This window comes from Lontra canadensis, unplaced genomic scaffold (genome assembly GCF_010015895.1).
Source record: "Lontra canadensis isolate GAN:19392208 unplaced genomic scaffold, GSC_riverotter_1.0 scaffold19, whole genome shotgun sequence".
Classification (NCBI taxonomy): Eukaryota; Metazoa; Chordata; class Mammalia; order Carnivora; family Mustelidae; genus Lontra; species Lontra canadensis.
In genome coordinates this window covers 3,488-22,155 of record NW_022631013.1, presented here as the reverse complement: position 1 = coordinate 22,155, position 18,668 = coordinate 3,488, and the positions used below count along the sequence as shown (strand labels likewise).

Sequence of the window (18,668 nt, the reverse complement as noted above, 5' to 3'; positions counted from 1 at the left end):
AATATTTATTCTTCCAATCCAGGAGCATGGAACATTTTTCCATTTCTTTGTGTCTTCCTCAATTTCTTTCATGAGTACTTTATAGTTTTCTGTGTATAGATTCTTAGCCTCTTTGGTTAGGTTTATTCCTAGGTATCTTATAGTTTTGGGTGCAATTGTAAATGGGATGGACTCCTTAATTTCTCTTTCTTCTGTTTTGTTGTTGGTATAGAGAAATGCAACTGATTTCTGTGTATTGATTTTATATCCTGACACTTTAGTGAATTCCTGTACAAGTTCTAGCAGTTTTGGAATGGAGTCTTTTGGGTTTTCCACATATAGTATCATATCATCTGCGAAGAGTGATAGTTTGACTTCTTCTTTGCTGATTTGGATGCCTTTCATTTCCTTTTGTTGTCTGATTGCTGAGGCTAGGACTTCTAGTACTATGTTGAATAGCAGTGCTGATAATGGACATCCCTGCTGTGCTCCTGACCTTAGCGGAAAAGCTTTCAGTTTTTCTCCATTGAGAATGATATTTGCGGTGGGTTTTTCTTAGATGGCTTTGATAATATTGAGGTATGTGCCCTCTATCCCTACACTTTGAAGAGTTTTGATTAGGAAGGGATGCTGTACTTTGTCAAATGCTTTTTCAGCATCTATTGAGAGTATCATATGGTTCTTGTTCTTTCTTTTATTAATGTGTTGTATCACACTGATTGATTTGCGGATGTTGAACCAACCTTGCAGCCCTGGAATAAATCCCACCTGGTTGTGGTGAATAATCCTTTTAATGTACTGTTGAATCCTATTGGCTAGTATTTTGGTGAGAATTTTTGCATCTGTGTTCATCAAGGACATTGGTCTGTAGTTCTCTTTTTTGATGGGATCCTTGTCTGGTTTTGGGATCAAGGTGCTGCTGGCCTCATAAAATGAGTTTGGAAGTTTTCCTTCCATTTCTATTTTTTGGAACAGTTTCAGGAGACTAGGAATTAGTTCTTCTTTAAATGTTTGGTAGAATTCCCCCTGGGAAGCCATCTGGCCCTGGGCTTTTGTTTGTTTGGAGATTTTTTTTTTTTAAAGATTTTATTTATTTATTTGAGAGAGAGACAGTGAGAGAGAGCATGAGCGAGGAGAAGGTGAGAGGGAGAAGCAGACTCCCCGTGGAGTTGGGAGCCCGATGCGGGACTCAATCCCAGGACTCCGGGATCATGACCTGAGCTGAAGGCAGTCGCTTAACCGACTGAGCCACCCAGGCGCCCTGTTTGGAGATTTTTGATGACTGTTTCAATCTCCTTACTGGTTATGGGTCTGTTCAGGTTTTCTATTTCTTCCTGGTTCAGTTGTGGTAGTTTATAGGTCTCTAGGAATGCACCCATTTCTTCCAGATTGTCAAATTTGTTGGCGTAGAGTTGCTCATAGTATGTTCTTATAATTGTCTGTATTTCTTTGGTGTTAGTTGTGATCTCTCCTCTTTCATTCATGATTTTATTTATTTGGGTCCTTTCTCTTTTCTTTTTGATAAGTCTGGCCAGGGGTTTATCAATCTTATTCATTCTTTCAAAGAACCAGCTCCTAGTTTTGTTGATTTGTTCTATTGTTTTTTGGTTTCTATTTCATTGATTTCTGCTCTGATCTTTATGACTTCTCTTCTCCTGCTGGGTTTAGGGTTTCTTTCTTGTTCTTTCTCCAGCTCCTTTAGGTGTAGTCTTTGGTTGTGTACTTGAGACCCTTCTTGTTTCTTGAGAAAGGCTTTTACCGCTATATATTTTCCTCTCAGGACTGGCTTTGCTGTGTCCCACAGATTTTGAACCATTGTGTTTTCATTATCATTTGTTTCCATGAATTTTTTCAATTCTTCTTTAATTTCCTGGTTGACCCATTCATTCTTTAGAAGGATGCTGTTTAGTCTCCATGTATTTGGGTTCTTTCCAAATTTCGTCTTGTGATGGAGTTCTAGCTTCAGAGCATTGTGGTCTGAAAATATGCAGGGAATGATCCCAATCTTTTGATACCGGTTGAGACCTGATTTAGGACCCAGGATGTGATCTATTCTGCAGAATGTTCCAGGTGCACTGGAGAAAAATGTGTTTTCTGTTGCTTTGGGATGAAATGTTCTGAATATATCTGTGATGTCCTTCTGGTCCAGTGTGTCATTTAAGGCCTTTATTTCCTTGTTGATCTTTTGCTTGGATGATCTGTCCGTTTCAGTGAGGGGAGTGTTAAAGTCCCCTACTATTATTGTATTATTGTTGATGTGTTTCTTTGATTTTGTTATTAATTGGTTTATATAGTTGGCTGCTCCCACGTTAGGGGCATAGATATTTAAAATTGTTAGATCTTCTTCCTGGACAGATCCTTTGAGTATGATATAGTGTCCTTCCTCATCTCTTATTAATGTCTTTGGCTTAAAATCTAATTGGTCTGATATAAGGATTGCCATTCCTGCTTTCTTCTGATGTCCATTAGCGTGGTAAATTGTTTTCCACCCCCTCACTTTAAATCTGGAGGTGTCTTTGGGTTTAAAATGAGTTTCTCGTAGGCAACATATAGATGCGTTTTGATTTTTATCCATTCTGATACCCTGTGTCTTTTGATTGGGGCATTTAGCCCATTAACATTCAGGGTAACTCTTGAGAGATATGAATTTAGTGCCATTGCATTGCCTGTAAGGTGACTGTTACTGTATATTGTCTCTGTTCCTTTCTGATCTACTACTTTTAGGGTCTCTCTTTGCTTAGAGGACCCCTTTCAATATTTCCTGTAGAGCTGGTTTGGTGTTTGCAAGTTCTTTCAGTTTTTGTTTGTCCTGGAAGCTTTTTATCTCTCCTTCTATTTTCAATGATAGCCTAGCTGGATATAGTATTCTTGGCTGCATGTTTTTCTCGTTTAGTGCGTTGAATATATCATGCCAGCTCTTTCTGGCCTGCCAGGTCTCTGTGGATAAGTCTGCTGCCAATCTAATATTTTTACCATTGTATTTTATAGACTTTTTTCCCGGGCTGCTTTCAGGATTTTCTCTTTGTCCCTAAGACTTATAAATTTTACTATTAGGTGACAGGGTGTGGACCTATTCTTATTGATTTTGAGGGGGGTTCTCTGCACCTCCTGGATTTTGATGCTTGTGCCCTTTGCCATATTGGGGAAATTCTCTTCAATAATTCTCTCCAATATACCTTCTGCTCCCCTCTCTCTTTCTTCTTCTTCTGGAATCCCAGTTATTCTAATGTTTTTCATCTTATGGTGTCACTTATCTCTCGGATTCTCCCCGTGTGGTGCATTAGCTGTTTGTTCCTCTTTTGCTCAGCTTCTTTATTCTCTGTCATTTGGTCTTCTGTATCACTAATTCTTTCTTCTGCCTCACTTATCCTAGCAGTGAGAGCCTCCATTTTTGATTGCACCTCATTAATAGCTTTTTTTCTTTCAACTTGGTTAGATTTTAGTTCTTTTATTTCTCCAGAAAGGGCTTTTATATCTCCCGAGAGGGTTTCTCTAATATCTTCCATGCCTTTTTAGAGCCCGGCTAGAACCTTGAGAATCGTCATTCTGAACTCTAGATCTGACATATTACCAATGTCTGTATTGATTAGGTCCCTAGCCTTTGGTACTGCTTCTTGTTCTTTTTTTTTGTGGTGAATTTTTCTGCCTTGTCATTTTGTCCAGATGAGTATATGAAGGAGCAAGTAAAATACTAAAAGGGTGGCAACAACCCCAGGAAAAATGCTTTAACCAAATCAGAAGAGATCCCAAATCGTGAGGGGGGAGAAAGGGGATAAAAAGAGGTTCAGAAAGAAAAAAAAAAACAAACGAATAAAGAAAAAATATAAAAAAGAAAAAAATATATATATATTAGATAAACTAATTTAAAAACATTAAAAAAGAGTAAAAGTTAAAAAAATTGTCAGAAGAAGAGAAAAAAAATTGAAAAAGAAAAAAAAATTAAATTAACTGCAAGGCTACAGAATCATGGGGAGAAAGCCATGAGTTCTGTGCTTTGCTTTCTCCTCCTCTGGAATTCCGCTGCTCTCCTTGGTCTGGAAACTGCACTCCTTGGTAGGTGAACTTGGTCCTGGCTGGGTTTCTTGTTGATCTTCTGGGGGAGGGGCCTGTTGTAGTGATTCTCAAGTGTCTTTGCCCCAGGCGGAATTGTACCGCCCTTACCAGGGGCCAGGCTGAGTAATCTGCTCAGGTTTGCTTTCGGGAGCTTTTGTTCCCTGAGCGCTTTCCGTAGAGTTCCGGAGGATGGGAATGAAGATGGCGGCCTCCCAGTCTCCGGTCTGGAGGAGCCGAGAGCCCAGGGCCCCATTCCTCAGTGCGCCCTCAGAAAATAGCGCCCACTTACTCCCGTCACCCTGGCCTCTGGCCTTGCTCCGAGCTCACTGAGCCTGCGACCGGTTCAAGGTAACCCCGAGCTGAGAGCTCACTCCTCGGTCCGTCTCTGTAGCCGGCTTCCCTGTTCTAATACCTGCAAGCTCTGGGACACTCAGACACCCCCGATCCTTCTGTGACCCTGCGGGACCTGAGGCCACACTGACCCCGTGTAGGCTTCACCCCAGTTAAGCCTCTGGAGCGATGTCCCTCAGTGGAACAGACTCTTAAAAGTCCTGATTTTGTGCTCCGCCGCTTGCCGGGAGCTGGCCCCTCCCCCTGTGGTCTATCTTCCTGTTGCTTTGGATTCACTTCTCCTCCACTCCTACCTTTCAGAAAGTGGTTGATTTTCTGTTTCTAGAATTGTTGTTCTTCTTCTCTTCGATCTCCCGTTGGATTTGTAGGTGTTTGCAATCTTTAGATAAGCTATCTAGCTGATCTCCTGCTACCTGAAGTAGTCTCAGCCTGCTACTTCTCCGCCATCTTGACTCCTCCCCCAGAATGTACTTTTAAAGAGAAAAGTGGTGGAAGGCTTTGGGGATGGGGGGTGGGTAGAGCTGTTATAAACAAAAAGTCCACTGGGAAAAAACTAAGGATGCAAAGTATAGTGGTTTATCATTGGCTGAATTGTGATTTATCTCTCTTTGCCTGGGCTTTTGCCAAGGGAGGAAGAAAACTTCCTCCTGCTGGAATAGTAAATTAGTATTTGATTGCAAGGTCCATCTCTTCCTCTGGGATTTGCAATGACTTTGAGTGATAGCAGTGGTAAGGCATCAGAGTTCCCTGTGTCCAACTTCCCAACTCCATTTTGGTAAGGTTTCTGTTTATTAATTTTCACATGTTGTATAGAAAATCTATGTTACACATAGATTACACATATAGAAAATTTAGATTTTCCTTAGAAAATCTAATGACCATATTACTGGTTGTGATAACTAGCTTAAAAACAATGTGTATAAAAATGTTCTATCATTTACTAAGCACACATATTTATGGGAATCTAGAATAAATACATAATACAAAATAAAGGGGAAAGTCAGGCTTTAAAATGGTGATGTCAGGCTAATACCAGTTCTGTGTAGTTATTTTCTATCTAATCTGACTACATCACACCATCCAATATAATTGGTTTTTAAGGGAATTTGGGGATTTTTTTTCCATCCCGATTTTAACAACTTTGTTCTCTGGTGTCTCTTTGCTAAGAAGCATATCAGAATGGCTTAGTGCTGTTAAAAAAGAAAGAGAGAAAGAAAGGAAAGAAAGAAAGAAAGAAAGAAAGAAAGAAAGAAAGAAAGAAAGAAAGAGTTTTAGCTGTCTTCATTAAGGATAGACAGAACATGGTGCTATGTTAATGGTGCATATGAATACCTAGAGTTAACTTTATTTCACAATGTTGAAACTCTGAGCGAACCATTCTAGTGACTGATGTTATTCTGCCCTCTAGTGGTTCAAATAAAAAATTCCTGTTTGACTACATTCTAGGAAAATAGCTTTGAGGCAGGATCTTTATGAAATTTTCCCTTTAAAAGGACAACAAACCAAAAATGAAAAATAGCATGGAAAACTTGATGTATATACATCATCAAATAATCTGAGCAGAAATATTTTGATCTCAACGTATTTCAGATTTGCATTGTTTTGCCCATTACGTCATTAAAAGTTTTTAAGACTGCAATATTTCAACTCGATTTTAAGCATTCACAACCAACAGTGGAGTTCTACAGAGGCTTCTCCAAGCCATTTTCTGAACAGAGTGCCATCGCTTCAAGCCGTAAGAGAACAAGGTTTTTCGAAGGCAGAAAAAAGGGACCACACAACATATCCAAACATAAATAAAGCTGACCAAGTTTTAGTATTCTAAGTGCTTTTTTATACACTATTTCCTTGAAGGCACTAGGATCTTTGCTGCTTTACTTCAATAGCTTTCGTCCAGTTCCGGCAAACACACACACACACACAGGCCCACATGTATGAATGACATAGAATGGCTTCTAGACCAGCTAACCCAGATTATCCCAGTGCTCACACATCTTTCAACCAAGGTTATTTATTGACCTTCTACATAGCCAAGTGGCATTGACTATGTCCCCCATTCTCCAGCCCATTCTCTTGACAGTATGTTCTCCTATACTAAGCATTGCCACACTTAGGATGGATGTGCCTGTAAACATGTGTGCTAGTTCACGGTGCTTCCTAAGCCTTAGCTTGCCTGGACATAATTCCATCTTTCCTTTGTTGATATGATGGAAGGAATAGTTTAAATAAGGAGTAGTATCAGAATGAGATCGATATGTATCAGTTGACAGCTCCCCAGATCTATGACTCAAGCTTACAGTTTTATTATGCACAGTCTCCTTTTCTAGCTCTTGTCTATAAAAGCATGACCAGCTCTTTACTGGTCCATGTTCCCAAAATGTTACAATAAAAATGAGGGCTTATTATTCTTTGACTTAATTCAGCCAGGGGCCAGTCAACAGTTCTGCCTGTTACTCCCCCTGCTTGTGCTCTCTCTCTCTCTCTGACAGATAAATATATAAAATCTTAAAATCTTAAAAAAATATATAAAACATTAAAATATATTATATATAGTATTATTATATAATTATTGGTATACTATGCTATTATAAATAATACTATAATTTATAATAATGTGTAAATATATTATAATATAGAAATATATATTATTGTTATAAATTATATAAAATCTTAAAAGAATAAATAAAATAAACTTTAGTACCATATTTAGGTCTGTGTCCCTGTGAGACTAAGTTTCAATACAGTAAGAAATACATGGCCTTATTTACCTGCAGGCTTTTCTTTTTATTATTTTTTAAAAAGATTTATTTATTTATTTGAATGGAATGCATGGGGCGGGGGGAGAATTTCAAGCAGACTTTCTGCTGAGCGGGGAGCCAGACCTGGGGATTGATCTCACAACCATGAGATTATGACCTCAGCCAAAATGAAGAGTCTGACATTTACCCACTAAGCCACTCAGGTGCCCCTTATTTTGGTTTCTTTTTAATATTTTATTTCTAAGTAATCTCTACTCCCACTGTGGGGACAGAATTCACGACCCTGAGATCAAGAGTTGCTGATCCACTGTCCATGAAATCACTGAGAAAAAATCATATGGCATAAAAGGGTAAACTATGCACAGAAAAACTAACCCACATTATTCCCAGATCCCATGCAATATTCTTCTCCACATCAGATGCACTGACTTCTCTTATTCATGCTCCCACCCGCTCCAGCGTAGTCTCTGCTTATGCATTCAACCAAACCGACTCTTAGGAAGGTCAGCAAAGGCATCTGTGTTTCTGACATCACACGCAGTTTCAATCTACATCTTCCAGGAATCCGCTGATGGTCTTCGAAGCACATTTACTTCCTTAAAGACACTCATCAGCATCCTCTCTTATCCCTGTGCTGTATGGCCAAGAGGCCACCGACTCCTTTGTCCCTTCAATGGTTGAAGAGCCTCAGAATCAAGTTTATGTCTGTTTCTCACATGACACCGTCTCCCTGCGTGACCACCTCTGTTTCTGGCTTTGCCTGCTAGATGTGGACCTCAGCCATGGCATTTCTTGTCAAATGCCAGCTCACCTCCCCCCGACACTGGACATACGTGCCTCTATGTCTGCCAGTGACCTGTAAGGGGTCCACAGATTTTTTGTGTGCACTTCCTGTGTACTTCTACCTCTCTGTTCAGGCAGCAGGTGAGAGAAGTCACGTCCTTTCCTTCTTCATTAGAACACTAGGTAGGAGGATTGTTTATAGATTCCATCCCTACAGCAACCATATTTATATATCCCTACAACCAAAGATGTAGACATCAGGATCTGTATTTATTATGTCCTATAGCCTAAGGTCAACGTGCAAGTGTCTTAGAGAAAGTCAGTTGTTATTTCCAGTGTTAATGCAGTATGATGGTAAATGCATTCTGCTGTCCAATTTCCAACGAAGTTACACAATCAAACCTGGTGTGCCTCTTTGAAAACCCTTTTGTCCTTAAAGTTCCATAAAGAAGAAAATGATAAACTGATTACATATTATAAATATATTTTATTATATGATGCTATGTAAAGGTGCACATCATGTTATATGAAAAACCTGAATCTTATTAATATTTACATAAATAAATATGTAAATAGATAAATAGACATGAGCAAGGTCATCTGTAAGCAACTACTGCTTGTAGAGTTGACATGTTCTGAAAACACTTGACAAACTGACTGTGTTCATGTCTTCGTGACCACAGAATTAAGAGTCTGACACAGCAGAACTCTGGAATGTGTGATGTTATCAGTCAGAGGGAATCATTTCCATGTTGAAAGGGGTGTCACTTCTTTCTCCTGAATCTTTCTTGCAAGGCTGTTGATGCATACAAGGGTTTCATGATCTCTGCTCGGACCATTTCCCAGGCACAAGGGCTGTATTGCTTCTCTTGCAGATAGAGGGAGATTCTCTGGAAGTAGTTCCTCAGGATGGAGTCCCCATTCGCAAGGGGCATCTCTCCTACTCCCGCCTCCTGCAGGGGACAGGCTTCCAGGTGGCCAAGCTGCTCAGAAAATCCCGAGCACAATTCCCCCAGGAGGGTCATGTTCCAAGGAGCAGGTGAGGCCTCTGTGCAGAAGAGGTGGAGGTCTTCTGGTTCATCACATGGATAACAGAGAGGGCTTGAGCCTTCTGCAGCTGCTTGCTGTCAAACACCTCCTGGGGGAAGCCAAAGTCGTTTGTGTACTTGTCACAGGAGCTAGCAGACAGTCTTTTTATTTGTCGCAGGAGCATCAAGGCCCTCCAGTGCAGCAGGTTGTGGTCCTAAGGCAGGTCACATCCCAGAGAGCTGAGGGAGTGACAGCTGAGCACCACCAGGGCCCCCAAGAAGGAGCAGGGCAGGGCAGGGCCATGGGGGATCCTACAGATGCTATTGGCCTGGCTGGGGTGGGCACATCTGGGACCCGTGGCTCTAGGTTCTCTGAACATCTTGTCTTGTGCGTGAAGCTTAAGTAGGGGACATGGGAGTTTTCAATTTCTGAACGTTTCCCTTACTTTCTACTTCTCTTTTTGCTTTCCTTACTACACTTTCTACTTGGGTTTGGAGCATGGGTTTCTCAACCATGTATTATTTTCTTTAAGTATTATCCTTGCCTCCAGAATCTTTTGGATGTTTTTTAATTGCAACTTCCAAGAAAACTTAATAGCAGGGAGACACAGTATATATCGTAATATATTGTATTTTTGTCTGTGCTTTAAGATAAAGAAAAGTGTAACATTTATCCAATTCAGGGTCCAGAATGACTAAAAATTTTAAGCTAAGTGTTATATTTTAAAGCTATTGATATTTAAGTATATAAGTAAATTTGATGAGTGACTTTTAATTTCTTTACATCTATACAGTGTAGTATATGGAGTACTTATAAAAATTAACAATTTGTAAAAGGACATAATGATTTTGGTGTACCTGAACATTTCAAATCAATCTGGCTTGCTAAATGCAACTGAAAAGTGGAATTATTTACTTAACATGTGTTTTTCATGTACAAAATTTGAATGTTGCCTCATATGACAAAATCATTTTTTAAAGATTTTTATTTATTTATTTGACAGAGAGATAGATACAGGGAGAGCACAAGTAGACAGAGCACCAGGCAGACAGTGAGGGAGAAGTAGGCTCCCACCAAGCAGGGAGCCTGATGCGAGGCTCCATCCCAGGACCCTGGGATCATGACCTGAGCTAAAAGTGGCCACCCAACTGACTGAGCCACCCAGGCACTATGACAACATCATCTTTAACTTCACCTGCTACTACATACTCTGGAAGGTATTGTCAAAATATTTTTTCTGTTTAACACTAGATAACTACTGAGGTGTTGAATGAGTTTTGTAGAGCTAAATCATAAAATTTAATGTATTTGTGTTTTCATTTCCAAAGCCTGCATCACAACAGGCCTCAAACATCAGCAATGGCCACAGATACCACTGGCAGCTAACGAGTAAGAAAGATCACCTGTCCAGGTAAGACTCTGAGACCCAGGAAATGATGAAGGGAAATTCCTCCAATCCTAAGGGATTCCTGTTATTCCGAGATTTGTCACACTGACCTTGAGGACAGTTTGTGTCCTCCAAGAATTCTGTGCCATTTTTTCTTATGTAATATCCAAGAAAACCCAATGAACAACAATAAATACCAAGGTTTTGTAAGAGCTCTCTAAGGCATTGCAAGTGCCCCCAGCAGGAAGCCTCGTTCTTGTCTGGGAAGAGAAGGTGTCAAGGTTCTAATTCCAGATGACTGGATTTTCCCAGCAGCACCTCACTGACAAGGTAGTTATCACTTCTACTAACCTCTTTCCTCTGCAGTGACTGAGTGTCCTCCACCCGGGCTCTCCTGGACTCACTCCTGAGGACAGGCTCACCATGTCCAGAGGACTCTAGATTCCGCTACTGTGCAGGGGATGGTTTCCTTGTTAGCAAAGCACTTACTGCTCCTAGATCCTTGCCCTTGCCTCTGGAGTCTTTGTATTGGGGACCATCTCAGTGCTGACCTCCTTCTCTCCTGACCAGAATAAGGTGTCAACTTCTCAGTGCTGAGGGTGAACATTTGTTTACTCCAAGTAGAGGAAAGAATGATTATAATCCTTTCACCTTGAATAAGGGAATACATTTATTGTGCCATCACAGCTCTTAATTTTCCCGTTTTTCATTTTTTTAATGTAAGCTCCACACACAGGGTGGACCCTAACGTGGGGCTTGAACTCACAGTCTGACATCAAGACCTGAAGTTAGAGTAAGAATCAGGGGCACCTGGCTGGCTCAGTGGGTTAAAGCCTCTGCTTTCGGCTCAGGTCATGATCCCAGGGTCCTGGGATCGAGCCCCACATCGGGCTCTCTGCTCAGCAAGGAGCCTGCTTTCCTTCCTCTCTCTCTGCCTGCCTCTCTGCCTACCTGTGATCTCTGTCAAATAAATTAAAAAAAAAATTTAGAGTAAGAATCAGATCCTCAACCAATTGAGCCACCCAGGATCCCCCGTGGTTCACATTTTCCTGAAACTAGGGAACAGTTGTTAGGTTCAAATTTCTAAGCTGAGCACAGGGGGAATTCACTGGGTTTCTCAGCAGAAACTTCCATCAAAGAAAGTAATGACTATCACTAGCTCATTCAGACTGTGTTTCCAGTAGGCAGCTTCATCTGGCCATCTGTCTGGTGCTCAGAATGCAGGGGGGTGATACTCAGGCTATGGTGTCAGGGACACACTTCCTTGTTGCCTTTCCTTATTCACGGTGTTGCATCTTCAACTTAAGTAACAACAACAAAGAGAATGTGAATAACTTAATATTTCCACATGCTTTACTGGATATGCTCTCACTTGCTGGTCCTGATCATGTTCACATCATCGTGAGGATCACACAGAGGGAAGGAAGGGGAGGGCCAAGGGGCTGCCCCAGGTTTCTCTTTCATTTTTAAGACATCAGTTATTCTGTTTCTCATGTCAACTTTCCTTGAAAGCAAAACATGACAGCTGTGTGTGGGGGAGGGGGGAAGACAACTGTTCTGTCTGAACGTGACAAAAGTGAAAGAGTGGCCTGTCTGCTGAGAAAATGGCAGAGTGTACGTCAGCCAAATTTGATGTAGCAACACTGGGGACGAGCAGCTCCAGCAGATGGGGGTAATGAAGGCTGTACTGAGTTATTGCAAGTCAGGAATATGTCTGCCTCGGCCAGAGGATCCCACAAGACCAACTCTTGGGTCCCCATGAGGCCTTCAGCTCTACAAGAGGAGCCACCTCATTTTCCTTTTGTTCAATCCACATGTTCTCAGCTCTGAGGAGAGATGAGAGGAGTCACACCAACCAGCTCACAAGAGACTGGCGACCAGGACTCAGCTGCTCACGCTCTCTGGAAGGAGACAGGCTCCTCACCCTGCCTGAGAGCTCTACCTACCTGATAAGTCCACTCAGACCCGGAAAATGTTGCCTGAGAAATCCAATATGAAGACAAGGGGAACTGAAGGATCCTACATGATTCTGCTCTGCACCTGGATTAGAATAATGATGAGAATCTTTTAAGATGATAACATTAAAGGTGATTTCAGTCTAACCCTTCTGAGATCCTTGAAACCATTACGTCTGTTTTCTCAGTAACCCCATTTGGATTCCTCTTATTTATCCAGCTGTTTGGAGAGAAACAGAAACCCAGAGGGAGAATATTCAGATAAACCAATATCCAAGGTGGAACACAAAGGAGTTGCGAGATAACTGCTTGTCTGGAAGCAGCTGTTAAACGATGTGAAGAATAGAAATGGACAGAGGTTTTGAGACCCAGGAGAGGCCATGGCATGAATTCAGTCAGGTGGAGAGGGTGAGGGATCAAGAATTCTAGATCGCACTGTAGATGCCAAAGGCTTATTGACTGTGATTGTGTATGGCAACAGGGGGTGTGGGAGGAGTCACTTTGGAACTTTGAAGTTCCAAAGACAAGTTAGCAGGATCCCTTTTAAATACTCATGAGAGTGGGGAGGAGTCAAGATGGTGAAGTAGTGGGCTGAGTTGACATCAGGTAGCAGGAGTTCAGCTAGGTAGTTTATCAAACCAATCCAAACATCTACCAATCCAACAGGAGATTGGAGAGAAGAAGAGCACCAATTCTAGAAACAGAAAATCGACCACTTAATGAAAGGTGGGACCTGCGGAGAAGTGAATCCAAAGCAATGGGAAGATAGACCTCATGGGTAGGGTCCAGCTCCCGGCAAGTGGTAAAGCAATGGAGACAAAATCAGAATTTTTAAAAGTCTGTTCCACTGAGGGACATCGCTCCAGAGGCTAAGCCGGGGTGAAGCCCATGCACGGACAGTGTGGTCTTATGTCCTGCGGGGACACAGAAGGGTCGGGGGTGTTTGAGCATTGCAGAGCTCCCAGGTATTAGAGCAGGGAAGCCGGCTACAGAGATGGATCCCAGAAGTGAGCTCTCAACTTGGGCCTACCTTAAACTGTGATCCATGGCTTAGGCAGGCCACTGCTCTGTGAGCAGGGACCCCACAAGATCCTGGAAGACCCCCTCAGAAGAGAGCAGGGATCTGCTTGGTTTGGAAAGTCCAGGTGGGGCTGTGTGCCAGTGATGCTTGGTCACAGGCTGGGGGAGCTCGGAGTGTGGCCAGAGGCCAGGGAGATGGGAGTGATTGAGTGCTTTTCTCCAAAGGGGAGAGGAGTGGGGCCCCAAGCTCTTGGCTCCTCCAGGCCAGAGATTGGGAGGCCACCATTTTCATTCCATCCTACAGAACTCTATGGAAACCCTTCAGGGAGCAAAAGCTCCCGACAGTGAACCCGAGCGAATTACTTAGCCGGGCCTCTGGTAAGGGCGGTGCAATTCCACCTCAGGCAAAGACACTTGAGAATCACTATAACAGGCCCCTCCCCCAGAAGATCAGCAAGAAATTCAGCCAAGACCAAGTTCACTTGCAAGGAGAACAGTGGAATTCCAGAGGAGGAGCAAGCAAAGCATGAATTTCATGACTTTCTCCCCATGTTCTTTAGTCTGGCAAAATTAATTTTTTTTAATTTAATTTTTTTTTAAGCTAAAATTTTTTTGACTTTTGCTCTTTCCTCCTTTAACATTTTTTAACTAGCCTATCTTAACAATACCTTTCATTAAAAAAAATCTTTTTTGAACCTTCATTATTATACTCATATATTATCCTTCAGTGTATCTAACTTTATTTTTTGTATACACATAGGGTTTTTTTCTTCTAAAAAAATTTGGGATACAAATTCTTCTAATAGGTCAAAATATACCCTAAATCTACACAGGTCTTTGTTCTAGTCTCCAGCCTGAGCAAATTCTCTCCACTTATCTTATCAACTCCTTTTTTAGAAAATTTTTTAAAAACGTCCATCTTTATAGTCGTATTGCATCCCTTCATCGTGTTTACCCTTTGTGTGTGTGTGTGTGTGTGTGTGTGTGTGTGTGTGTGTATTTTTCATTCTTTAAAATTTTGGGAGATAGTTTATTTTAAGAGACCAAAATACTCCCAAAATTAAGTGTGTGACTCTGTTCTAGTCACCAATCCAATTTATATATTTTCTTTTTTATATTTTTTTCTTTATTTAATTTTTTTCCTGAACTCCTATTTTCCCTGTATCTTCCCCCCATGATTTGGGGTCTCTTCTGATTTGGTTAGAGCACATTTTCCTGGGGTCCTAGCCACCCTTTTTGTATTTTATTCATTCCTTCATATATTCTTATCTGGATAAAATGACAAGGTGGAAAAATGCACTGCAAAAAAAAAAAAAAAAAAAAGAGCAAGAGGCAGTACCAAAGGCTAGGGACCTAATCAATATGGACTTTGGTAATATCTCAGATCTAGAGTTCAGAATGATGTTCCTCAAGGTGCTAGCTGGGCCCAAAAAAGGCATGGAAGATATTAGAGAAACCCTGCTTGGAGAAATAAAAGCCCTTTCTGGAGAAATAAAAGAACTAAAATCTAACCAAGTTGAAATAAAAAAAGCTATTAATGAGGTACAATCAAAACTAGAGGCTCTTACTGCTAGGATAAATGAGACAGAAGAGAGAATTAGTGATATAGAAGACCAGATGACACAGAATAAAGAAGCTGAACAAAAGAGAGACAAACAATGACTGGACCACGAGGGGAGAATTCAAGAGATAAGTGATACCATAAGACAAAACAACATTAGAATAATTGGGATTCCAGAAGAAGAAGAGAGAGAGAGGGGAGCAGAAGGTATATTGGAGAGAATTGTTGTAGAGAATTTCCCTAATATAGCAAAGGGAACAAGCGTCAAATTCCAGGAGGCACAGAGAAGCCACCTCAAAATCAATAAGAATAGGTCCACACCCAGTCACCTAATAGTAAAATTTACAAGTCTTAGTGACAAAGAGAAAATCCTGAAAGCAGCCCGGGACAAGAAATCTGTAACTACAATGGTAAAAATATTGGATTGGCAACAGACTTATCCACAGAGACCTGGCAGGCCATAGAGACCTGGCAGGCCATAAAGAACTGGTGTGATATATTCAGAGCACTCAGTGAGAATAACATGCAGCCAAGAATACTATATCCAGCTAGGCTATCATTGAAAATAGAAGGAGAGATAAAAAGCTTCCAGGACAAACAAAAACGAAAACAATTTGTAAATACCAAACTAGCTCTATAGGAAATATTGAATGGGGTCCTCTAAGCAAAGAGAGAGCCTAAAAGTAGTAGACCAGAAAGGAACAGAGACAATATACGGTAAGAGTCACCTTACAGGCAATACAATGGCACTAAATTCATATCTCTCAGTAGTTACCCTGAATGTACATTGGCTAAAAACCCCAAGCAAAAGACACAGGGTATCAGAATGGATAAAAAAACAAAACCCATCAATATGCTGCCTACAAGAAACTCTTTTTAAACCTGAAGACATCTCCAGATGTAAAGTGAGGGTGTGGAAAACAATTTACCATGCTAATGGACATCATAACAAAGCTGGGGTGGCAATCCTTACATCAGATCAATTAGATTTCAAGCCAAAGACTATAATAAGAGATTTGGAAGGACACTATGTCATGCTCAAAGGGTTTGTCCAACAAGAAGATCTAACAATTGTATGTATCTATGCCCCTAACATGGGAGCAGCCAATTATATAAATCAATTAATAACAAAATCAAAGAAACACAGCGACAAGAATACAATAATAGTAGGGGACTTAACACTCCCCTCACTGAAATGGACAGATCATCCAAGCAAAAGATAAACAAGGAAATAAAGGCCTTGAGTGACACACTGGACCAGAGGGACATCACAGATATATTCAGAACACTCCATCCCAAAGCAACAGAAAACACATTCTTCTCCAGTGCACCTGGAAGATTCTCCAGAATAGATCACATCCTGGGTCCTAAATCAGGTCTCAACAGGTATCAAAAGATTGGGATCATTCCCTGCATACTTTCACACCACAATGCTCTGAAGCTAGGACTCCATCACAAGATGAAATTTGGAAAGAACCCAAATACCTGGAGACTGAAGAGCATCCTTCTAAAGAATGAATGGGTCAACCAGGAAATTAAAGAAGAATTGAAAAAATTCATGGAAACAAATGATAATGAAAACAAATGATAATGAAAACACAATGGTTCAAAATCTGTGGGACACAGCAAAGCCAGTCCTGAGAGGAAAATATATAGTGATACAAGTCTTTCTCAAGAAACAAGAAAGGTCTCACATACACGACCTAACCCTACACCTAAAGGACCTGGAGAAAGAACAACAAGGAAAGCCTAAACCCAGCAGGAGAAGAGAAATAATAAAGATCAGAGCAGAAATCAATGAAATAGAAACAAACAAACAAACAAAAAATAGAACAAATCAACAAAACTAGGAGCTGGTTCTTTGAAAGAATGAATAAGATTGATAAGCCTCTGGCCAGACTTATCAAAAAGAAAAGAGAAAGGACCCAAATAAATAAAAGAATGAGTGAAAGAGGAGAGATCACAACCAACATGAAAGAAATACAAACAATTATAAGTACATATTATGAGCAACTATACGGCAGCAATTTGACAATCTGGAAGAAATGGATGCATTCCTAGAGACATATAAACTACCACAACTGAACCAGGAAAAAAGAGAAAACCTGAACAGACCCATAACCAGTATGGAGATTGAAGCAGTCATCAAAAAATCTCCAAACAAAGAAGAGCCCAGGGCCAGACGGCTTCCCAGGGGAATTCTAGAAACAGTTAAAGAAGAATTAATACCTATTCCCCTGAAATTGTTCCAAAAAATAGAAATAGAAGGAAAACTTCCAAATTCATTTTATGTGGCCAGCAGCACCTTGATCCCAAAACCAGACAAGGATCCCATCAAAAAAGAGAATTACATACCAATATCCTTGATGAAACAGATGCGAAAATTCTCATCAAAATACTAGCCAATAGGATCCAACAGTACATTAAAAGGATGATTTACCATGACCAAGTGGGATTTATTCCTGGGCTGGAAGGTTGGTTCAACATCTGCAAATCAATGTGATACAATACATTATGTGATACAATACATTAATAAAAGAAAGAACAAGAACCATATGATATTCTCAATAGATGCTAAAAAAGCATTTGACAAAGTACAGCATCCTTTCCTGTTCAAAATTCTTCAAAGTGTAGGGATAGAGGGTACATACCTCAATATCATCAAAGCTATCTATGAAAAACCCACTACAAATATCATTCGCAGTGGAGAAAAACTGAGTTTTTCCACTAAGGTCAGGGAACACGGCAGGGATGTCCATTACCACCACTGCTATTGAACATAGTACTAGAAGTCCTAGCCTCAGCAATCAGGCAACAAAAAGAAATTAAAGGCATCCAAATTGGCAAAGAAGAAGTCAAACTATCACTCTTTGCAGATGATATGATACTATATGTGGAAAACCCAAAAGACATCAGTCCAAATCTGCTAGAATTTGTATAGGAATTCAGTAAAGTGTCAGAATATAAAATCAATGCACAGAAATCACTTGCATTTCTTTACACCGAAACAAGACAGAAGAAAGAGAAATTAAGGAACCAATCCCATTTACAATTGCACCCAAAAACATAAGATACCTAGGAATATACTTAACCAAAGAGGCAAAGAATTCATATTGAATACTATAAAGTACTCATGAAGGAAATTGAGGAAGACACAAGGAAATGGAAAAATATTCCACGCTCATGGATTGGAAGAACAAATATTGTGAAAATGTCTACGCTACCTAAAACAATCTACACATTTGATGCAATCCCTACCAAAGGCCCATCCATTTTTTTCAAAGAAATGGAACAAAGAATCCTACAATTTATATGGAACCAGAAAAGACCTCGAATAGCCAGAGGAATACTGAAAAAGAAAGCCAAAATTGATGGCATCACAATTACAGACTTTAAGACATTACGGACTTCATAAGACATTAGATTTTTCTGCCAATGAGATAGGTGTTAGCAGCTGGCACTACACTGACCCTCCTTCTTCGAACACATTGCAGGCTGCTGTCCTGTCAGGGTCACCCATGGTGGGGATGCTACCATGGGCCACATCCGCCTAGAAGAACTCTGTGCTCCCAGCATTGAAGCTTATCAGTCTGGGGAAGGACACAGAGAGAGAGTTGACTTGATGCTGCCCTACTGTCCTACTATTCCACGTCCTGAGGATAAGTCACTAAACCAGTAGAGAGTTTCCCATTTCCATTCTCCTTCCAGGTTCCCACACTCCTGCTGACTTTCAACACTTTTATATTTCCAGATGTCAGCTGTGGTTTTCTGAGCAAGGGAGTGTCCTACTC

At 40.7% G+C, this 18,668-nt stretch overlaps 1 pseudogene; it reads right to left on the bottom strand.

Annotated features, from left to right (window-relative positions):
• Positions 1-8,689: 8,689 nt before the first annotated feature.
• On the bottom strand, positions 8,690-18,397 carry LOC116869552 (annotated as a pseudogene).
• Positions 18,398-18,668: the final 271 nt, after the last annotated feature.